Source organism: Micrasema longulum, unplaced genomic scaffold (assembly GCF_059751315.1).
Source record: "Micrasema longulum isolate JH-2025_06_02 unplaced genomic scaffold, ASM5975131v1 h1tg000798l, whole genome shotgun sequence".
Taxonomy (NCBI): Eukaryota; Metazoa; Arthropoda; class Insecta; order Trichoptera; family Brachycentridae; genus Micrasema; species Micrasema longulum.
The window spans coordinates 249,915-258,285 of NW_028277990.1; positions in this window are offsets into that span (position 1 = coordinate 249,915).

The following is an 8,371-nucleotide window of genomic DNA, read 5'->3' on the forward strand; positions in this document are numbered from 1 at the left end:
TGAACGAGGGCAAGTTTTTTGAAGGAACTTGCGTGTTTTACAAGCTAGGCCGATGACATGAACTCGAGCAGTTAAAAGTTTGCAATAGTTGATGTGAATAATATGTTTTGAACAGTCCGTTGGATGTTACATTAAGATGTCGCATGCCACACAGGACCAGCACAAGCCATAGGAGAGGAGAATGTACATCATATTACCATGACAAGAGAGCCCCTTTTGTCTCGAGCGGGGAGCCATTCACGGTGTGAATAGAGCGCTAATGTATCCTCGGACGCCCCTTTCGACAGCTTGCTACTACACATCCGTACTCACAAATCAAGACATGCTATCTATAGCTAAAGTTTATTAAAATGTATTGGAAGCACCCGGATATTACATTCAATATTTATTTATTACTATTAACATCATCATCACCTCTTCCTTACATAGGGCACTGCACTGGCACACCAATCGTGGCATATCTAGATCGTCATTGCTATACGGAAGGTAAGGTGATCAGTGAAGGTGATCTTCGCAAATTCGTCCACATAACCGAATATCGCACGCAACTACGCCCAGCTAAATACTATTAAAATTGTGTATTATGCACTTGTACAGTCATCGCTTTCCTATGAAATAATTGGATGGGGGGGAACTAACAACAACCATATAAAACCATTAAAACTGTTCAAAAATTTATATTCAAAATAATGCTTCACAAAAATCGCACTTTTCCCTCTTTTCAATTGTTTCAAGAAGCAAAACTTTTAGACATAAGACAAATATATTGTTTTCAGTGTTTAAAATATATACGAGTAAGAACCAAAAATTATTTACAACTAATTCAAATAGATCAAGTCAAAGAAAGAATCGTGTGCTAGAAATACCTCATTGTAAAACGAGGCTCGCACAGAGACATGCAAATTTTACAGGCCCAAAAATTTTTTATTATTTTTAAACTGATATTATAACTGTATATTCATTATAGGAGCAAAAATTCGTTGATATTTTCTTGAATACCCACGAACAGGCTTTTGTGGGATTTTTGTTTACTATTTTTACTAATAATATGTTTTTCATTGCTATGTAATTATCCTTTATTTTTTTAATACTCTGTTTTACCTCTTATATATGTTGTAAAAAAAAAACAAAAAAAAAATAAATAAAAAACTCAGTATCAGGAATAGAATAAACATTCACATTTAATAAATTCTTCGCCATATTTTAAATAATCTCACTTCGCCTGTTTATCTGAGAGAGCTCTTTCAACCTATATCACAACACGGACTATCTCTTCGTTCTAGTAACGAGAGAACCTTTTTAATACTCTTTCATCGCTGTAATTTTCTTGCCTCCTCTTTCACAGTAGTAGCTGCTTGATTGTAGAATAATCTACCCACTAATGTAAGAGACAAAGAGACGCCCCTTCTTTATTTACATTTAAGTCAAGATTAAAATGTCACTATCTAAATATTTAAGTTGTTCCTTTATCCTATTTCTTTCCCTACCATCCACTCTCCTCTCTTCATAACAAAGTGTTTTTTTTTTTAGTGATTCTTTTTTTTAAATTTTGCATAAAATCATAAGATTTTATATGTCCATGTACTTGCGATTTTGGGTAAGTTGGAAGAAATTGCCTAAAGACAATATGCCCGCCCTTATGTGTATAAAGTGTTAAATAAATAAATCAGTCCAACGCTTCAGGTACCAACCAGTCCAGGAAGAGTGAAAAATTGCAGTTAAACCATCATTAAAACAATTATTTAACTTCGACCTTGTCAGGAATCGAACCCGGGACTTCAAGAATGGCAGACAGATGCGCCAACCACTAGACTACGAGGCTGACTTATCTCCACTCAATTTCCTTTTTTGAGATTTTTACGAGTAGCCATCTGGCAGCAGTTATGGTTCTATTTCACACTCGGAAGTGTATTCTTTACAAGCCTGGACATACACAGAAAATTGAAATCATAGTCTTTTACAAAATGGTGTAGGATAATAATAAAAAATAAAAAAAGACTTATCACCGATTTAAAATTAATATTTATGATGTATTCAGAAGTACAGGGAAAAAAATGAAATAAAATAATGCTTGCTACAATTTTTGTTGTAAAGGACTGGATTCAAGCTGTTATTATCTACATTTTTTTCATTTTTTTCATTTTTTTAATGCGAGTTGCTTATTTTTTGCCTTGCTTATTATGTATTTATGTTCCTTCTAACTACTCTAACTATAGTGTGAGGATCTGGTGGGATAATCGGCTGTGTCCTTGTTAAGAAACTACCCCGCATTTGCTTTAAAAAGAGGAAACCAATATTAACATATTATAACAGAGATGAAGAACATTTAAGAGAAGGGAATATAAAAGTCTAGGAATCTACATGGCTATGACCTGTCTTTGGCGAGTTTAAGTAAACCTTTTTACGCACTGATTAACATTCTCCATTCTGCCTATACTCACCCGCATCAATAAAGGATTAAGCGCTACAACTTCACTAAAATCAACAAAAGATTAGAAAATGATACCCAGTGAGTAAGGTGGCCATTTAAACCAGCCAATAACTGGTCATCAGCCCTATTTATGTCTAAAGTAGTGGTGAATAACAGCACTTTTAATTTTTGTCCTCTTACCGGGAATCAAACCCAAAGTCTACCGTGTGGGATGCACGCTTCTTAGCTATTGCATCAAGGAGGCCGCCAATAACGTGTAAAAAATCGGTTTTGCCCGCAAAAAATATTCTTGTCATGACGGGCAGTGGTGTATTCCTAGATAAAAAAGTACCGGTGCGCACCGCCACCACTATGTGAAGTGGGTGGGGGAGGGGGGGGGGGGTTTCAATTAAAAGCCGGGATCTGGCCCCGTCACAGTTATTACAAATATATTTATTTTCACTGTTTACGTTTATGTTTTGCTCTTCAACTTTGCATTTCTTATCAAAAAAAAAATAATATTTTTTGTTGTGTACGCTTTTCACTCATTTCATGTTTGAGATATAAGGGGTATTAAAAAATTTAAAAACAAATAAAACCCCATTAACAACTAAAATTGTCTAATTCCACTCTGATTTGCAAAAAAAGTCACTGTGTATCTATACACAAATAATAATTAAGGAAAATCAAAGCGGACGCTGATTACTTAAAAACAAATGAAATAACAAATATATGTATACTACTACAAAAAACACGATCTATGTTCTGCAAAGATAATAATTTTAAAATTAAGTCACTCTCAAAAACCACGCGACACGACGGGACCTTTATATGATCGGGCAGTATGAAAGTTTTCGAAATACCAACTGTTTAAACATAAAATCTGTGTTTTGTAAAAACGTGTACTGAAAATAGGATGTCACGCAGAAAAAAAAGTTACGAGAAAAAGTTGGTATTTTCAAAAAAAAGTTTTTTTTAAATAATTGGTAGGTCAAGAAAACATTAACACTTAAAAGCAGTACAAACTCCAACCTTTTATCGCTCGCAAAAATCTTTCAAAAGAATCATAAAATTAGGTGGTACCTTGTTAAAATTCTTCCGTTCCTGTTTTGAATGGATGAGATGGCAACATGTGGAATGGGCAAATGACACATGTTTAGACATTTTCTGTGATTAAAATGTTAGTGTAGGGTATTGTTCCTATAGAAACAACCTTTTGAACTTTTTCAAAGATGGTGAATGGTAATTATATTTATTTATTCATGCATTTCATAATATATATATACAGTTTTTTGTTCACTTTGCCTAGGTGTGTGAAACAGTACTTATGATTTTCTTGTTGTTTTACTGAAGAATGTTTTATTATTTAAACTTTCTACTGAATATGCTGTACAATTTTTAGGTTAATTTTTTCAATGTAAATCTTGAATAATTTTTGGTTTATTTAAAAAAAAAATCTTGGGTATAAGGAAATTCATGTTTTAAAAATATATATATATTAAGCCAAATATGTTTATATTATAAATGTGTGTAAAAGGCAAATTTGCCGTTTATGTTTATAAAATATGAATATAAATAAATATAAATATATGTCCATACATTTACACTTTCTGCCCGATTATCATATGTGAAGAACATCGTCAAAAAGACGATATGGAATTTTACATATTTAGTGTATATTGTAAATTCACTTAACACACTGTGAATCATTCACCGTTATGCCTATGTTTAAACATCCATATTTCTTCAAGCCTTTCGTCTATTGTCTTCGCAGAAGTGAAAGTGAAAAATCTCTTAAAGTTCTTGTCTACATACTCAAAACCCTGTTGATTAAAATAACTGGTCCAAGTAGACTTATAAAAATTAAAAAGGATTTTCGGGTGAATCTTACCCACATCATTGAATGTTTCAGCCATTTCACTTCATTAGAGTCAACAATTGTTCAAACGTATGATAGACTTATTTTAATAAAACATATATATATATTTTTTAAATAAATCAATTTAAAGCAACAACTATGTAGTTTTCCATGTTTAATAATAAAACTACGTATTTAATTTGTGTAAAATCACTAAAGTAAATTTAATATGCTGACCGGTTTCAGAACATAACTGTTCCTTTATCAAGGCTTTAAAAAAACTACCACTAAAAGTAGTTACATGTTTTTTTGCTACAAAAAGCATATGGCTTAAATTTAACAAATACATACACTAAATAAACCTTATTTTTTAAAGATAAGTATATTGCATTTCTTAGATTTTTGGTTATGTTTAAATAAAACATGGTTGGAGTGAAAATAAAACAATCGGTGGTCTATGTCCACACTTCTCTCTTCCTGTTTCCCACATCCTAAAAGGAACTTCCCCCCACGCCCTGGGGTAGGTCGGGGGAGGAATATCACATTATGTTTCGTTTTCACGCTCCACCACCCCCTCCCCTCCCACACGGGCCCCAGACGGGGCGGGTTGTGTTTTATAAACACGTACTTTATTGTGCCCGCAAAAAACGAAACATTTTATTAGATTTGAAAGAAATTTAAGGATATTCAAAACAGTTTTTATCAAAAATGGAAGATGTGATAAATTGAAAAGACGTGAATATTTTATGAAGGGCTCGTAAATTTTTTTTTTTTGGCAAGTAGATGTTATGAAATCGCTTAGTTTAGCATTAGTGCGCGGTGTTTCCCTAAAAAATATTTTAGAGAAGTTTTGCTTACATTTTTTATACAACAAAGAATAACATTCAATTTATATTACAAATCAAATATATGTCAAGTTTTAATTTTTTTAACGTACCTATATCATAAAACAGTAAAACTTTATATTTTGGTGCGCTACCTCTTTATATAAAAAGTACCTTCCTTAACCAGTTTGAAGAAACGCCATAAACATTATTTTAATTATATTGTTGGAACCCTATTTATCTTTAATTTGTTTATTTATTATTTTTTTCCTGGATCCTCCTACAGTCTACTTCCAAAATCATTACTTGATCCCTCATTCCTTATCATGTAAAATATATTTAAAAAATATTTTCATTAATAACTTTTTATGTGCAATCTCTATCTGCCTACTAAAAAAAGCTGTGATTAGAAATAAATAAGTGCATTTCTATTTTAAAAAATTAACAACTAATTTTGACTAAATTTTCTTTTGAACAGTCTGTTTTTTGGTTGGCTGGAAGATATCACTTTCAGCAATGAGACGATCAAAGTGCATATATTTTTTTGTACTCGATGTTTTAAATAGATACATTAATGGGTTTATGATTTTTTTTTTAATCAATAGACCTGCCTCGACCCGCTAAAAAAAATATGATGAGCTAGTGTTTTTTTTATTTTTGTTTAACATGGAAATAATCCTATCGAATTTCAGTATCAACAGTATTAATACGTTGAAATTAGTCATGAAAAGCGTGTGTCCTATTAGCACGTTGGTTTTAATATTTGTGTGTAACTAATATGATAAAGGTGTATAGTGGAATAAGCATGTTAGTGTAAGTGGTAATATAAAAATGTTTACTAACATACACGTACATTACAAATATTTTTTCTGCACACAAAAAAATACTTTGCATTTCTTAGGGGTTACCATTTATTTTTTTCATTTATTGGGGATACCAACAGTAATACAGATGAAAATTTTTATTTAATAAACAAAATATACACAAAATAAAACCAATTACTGATATCTACAGAAATACATGAAATATAAATCAGTTATGTTTCTTCGTGTGTGTAAATATGTGTTAGAGATTGATTGTGAAGGTAAGTGTGTGTGTGTGTGGCTATTTTAAAGTTGTGAAGATTTACATACAGAACATGTGTGCGTCTATTACTTACTTACTTACTTATTGGGTCCGGACTTCAGACTTTACCACTCCAGCGTGCAGCGACAGATATCGCCTTGTCAGTGGCCATCCTCAAATAATTATTAATCAAGCTAACTGCATTTGTGGACACCGCAGCAGGTGAGGATCATCCTGCACCTCTCCACAATCGCAATTCATGTCATCTCCCTCCAGAAAGCTCCATCTCTGTTGATTGTATTTGCACCTAAATACCCCTACCCTTAGTCTATTGAAAACCGTCCACGTAGGGAAGTCCAAACTGTAGGTGGTGTTTGTGCTTTCGGATGGCATTATCCAGGGCCTATCGCCGAATTCCTCTCTCCACAGATCCTCTCTGCGTTTTTCTTCAGAGTCCTCCAAGTCAGTTGTGACTTTGAGGAAACTCCTTCTCGATCCCAATCTCAGAGGAGCCATTCGATAGTCATTAAGGGTGTGTCTAGGGTCATAGATTTGTTTGAGTCTCTCTGTGTCCGCTACTACATTTTTCCTTATGCTGGGTGGAGCGATTCCTATTATAGGATACAGTTTCTTGCTCATATATTTTTTTCAGATTAATTATTAGTATTACGATCAACATAGGTGTTATGGAGAGTATTTTTATTTTGGTTCCTAATGACTGCCTTAGACATAAGGAGCTTTTTCTGTTTTAACTTCCTGCTTGCAGAACCCACCTGCCGATGGTAATGCTAGTAAGAAGAGAATTGTCTTTACTCAACAGTATCTCTTATTTAGGATATCTTTCATATTAGTGAAAAAAGTTCAGATATGATAGCATCCTTTTTCTATAATTGCTGGGTATTTTTTATCTTACCATCTTTGTAAAAAAAAATTGTGTTGTTTGCCTTGAAAAAAATTGTACACAAACCTGTATAAAATAAATCAATTGAAATTGTGCACCGGTGTGGGCGGAAGGCAGCCGGACACTAGTCGCGCCGTTGTGTTTATTAACATGTGCCAAAAAAATATAAAATATTTTACAATGTTTTGAGAATGTCTTAATGTTTCCAGATTGGCTAGATTTTCTTCATAGAAAGTTATTTAGTTCTAAAATTGTTGCAACAGAGAGGGGAAACATTTTTAAAAGGGGAACATGGAAGTCTAGACATTTGAAAAAATTAATTATTTGAAATTTATTTATCAACCCGTACGAATTATTACATTCATTTTACAAAACTAATGTATCTTTTTTTCATACTCTGTTGTTGTTACAGATCTTATGATCATTTATATCTAAATAACTTCCTCGGGAGGAAATCCAGCGAGTCTGCAAACATTTGGACACACTCGAAACACTGTTGAATTAACTAACTGGTAAAAGAAGAAGTATAAAAATAGGAAAATAGTCAATTGGTTCAGCCGAACGAATCTCACCCACATGAAAAAGGTTTCAGCTCTTTTACTTCACTAATCTCAACAGATGGAAGAATAGAGGAAATGTGGATGTTTGTACATAGGCCGAATGGTGAATTTTACACAGTGTGTTAAGTGGCCACTCAAACCAGCCAACGACAACGTTTTCCTTCTCTGTTGCAATAAATTTAGTTGTAAAATATCATTACATTAATAAGCGTTGTCGAAATTAAATTATATATTTCTTACATACGTATTAAATCAATATTTCATTTTAATAAAAGATGCCCTAAGATGTATTAAAATGTTTTTTGTGCATGCAACTTTTTAGCAGAATATCTGTTTAAATTTGGTGTTCGCAGAGGGTATAAGTAAATGAAATAGGCATTTAGCTCTCTTTCGCTTGCCTAGCTCCCAAAAACAATAGTTTTCAAGGGTCCCCACCTTGCGGATCCCTGCAGTACCAGAGCCCTCCAGCTTTAACTCATAAGAATAAATCGGGTTTAGCCTTTAACATACTGTGTAAAAAAAACTCCCTTTGTGTCACTGTGTGGTAACCTGAGGTTGGCAAATGATCGCCTGATAATATAATCACTGCCTCTTTTTATTTTATTTAAACGACATGTGTATTGCTAAGTGATCTAATTGGATAACATCTATTTCTTTCAAATGAATGTTTAATATATTAATTTTGTCTTAGAGTAAGTACTCGATCTGTTGTTATTTTCGGAGATGCTGATGGACAAAATATTTCATTTAAAT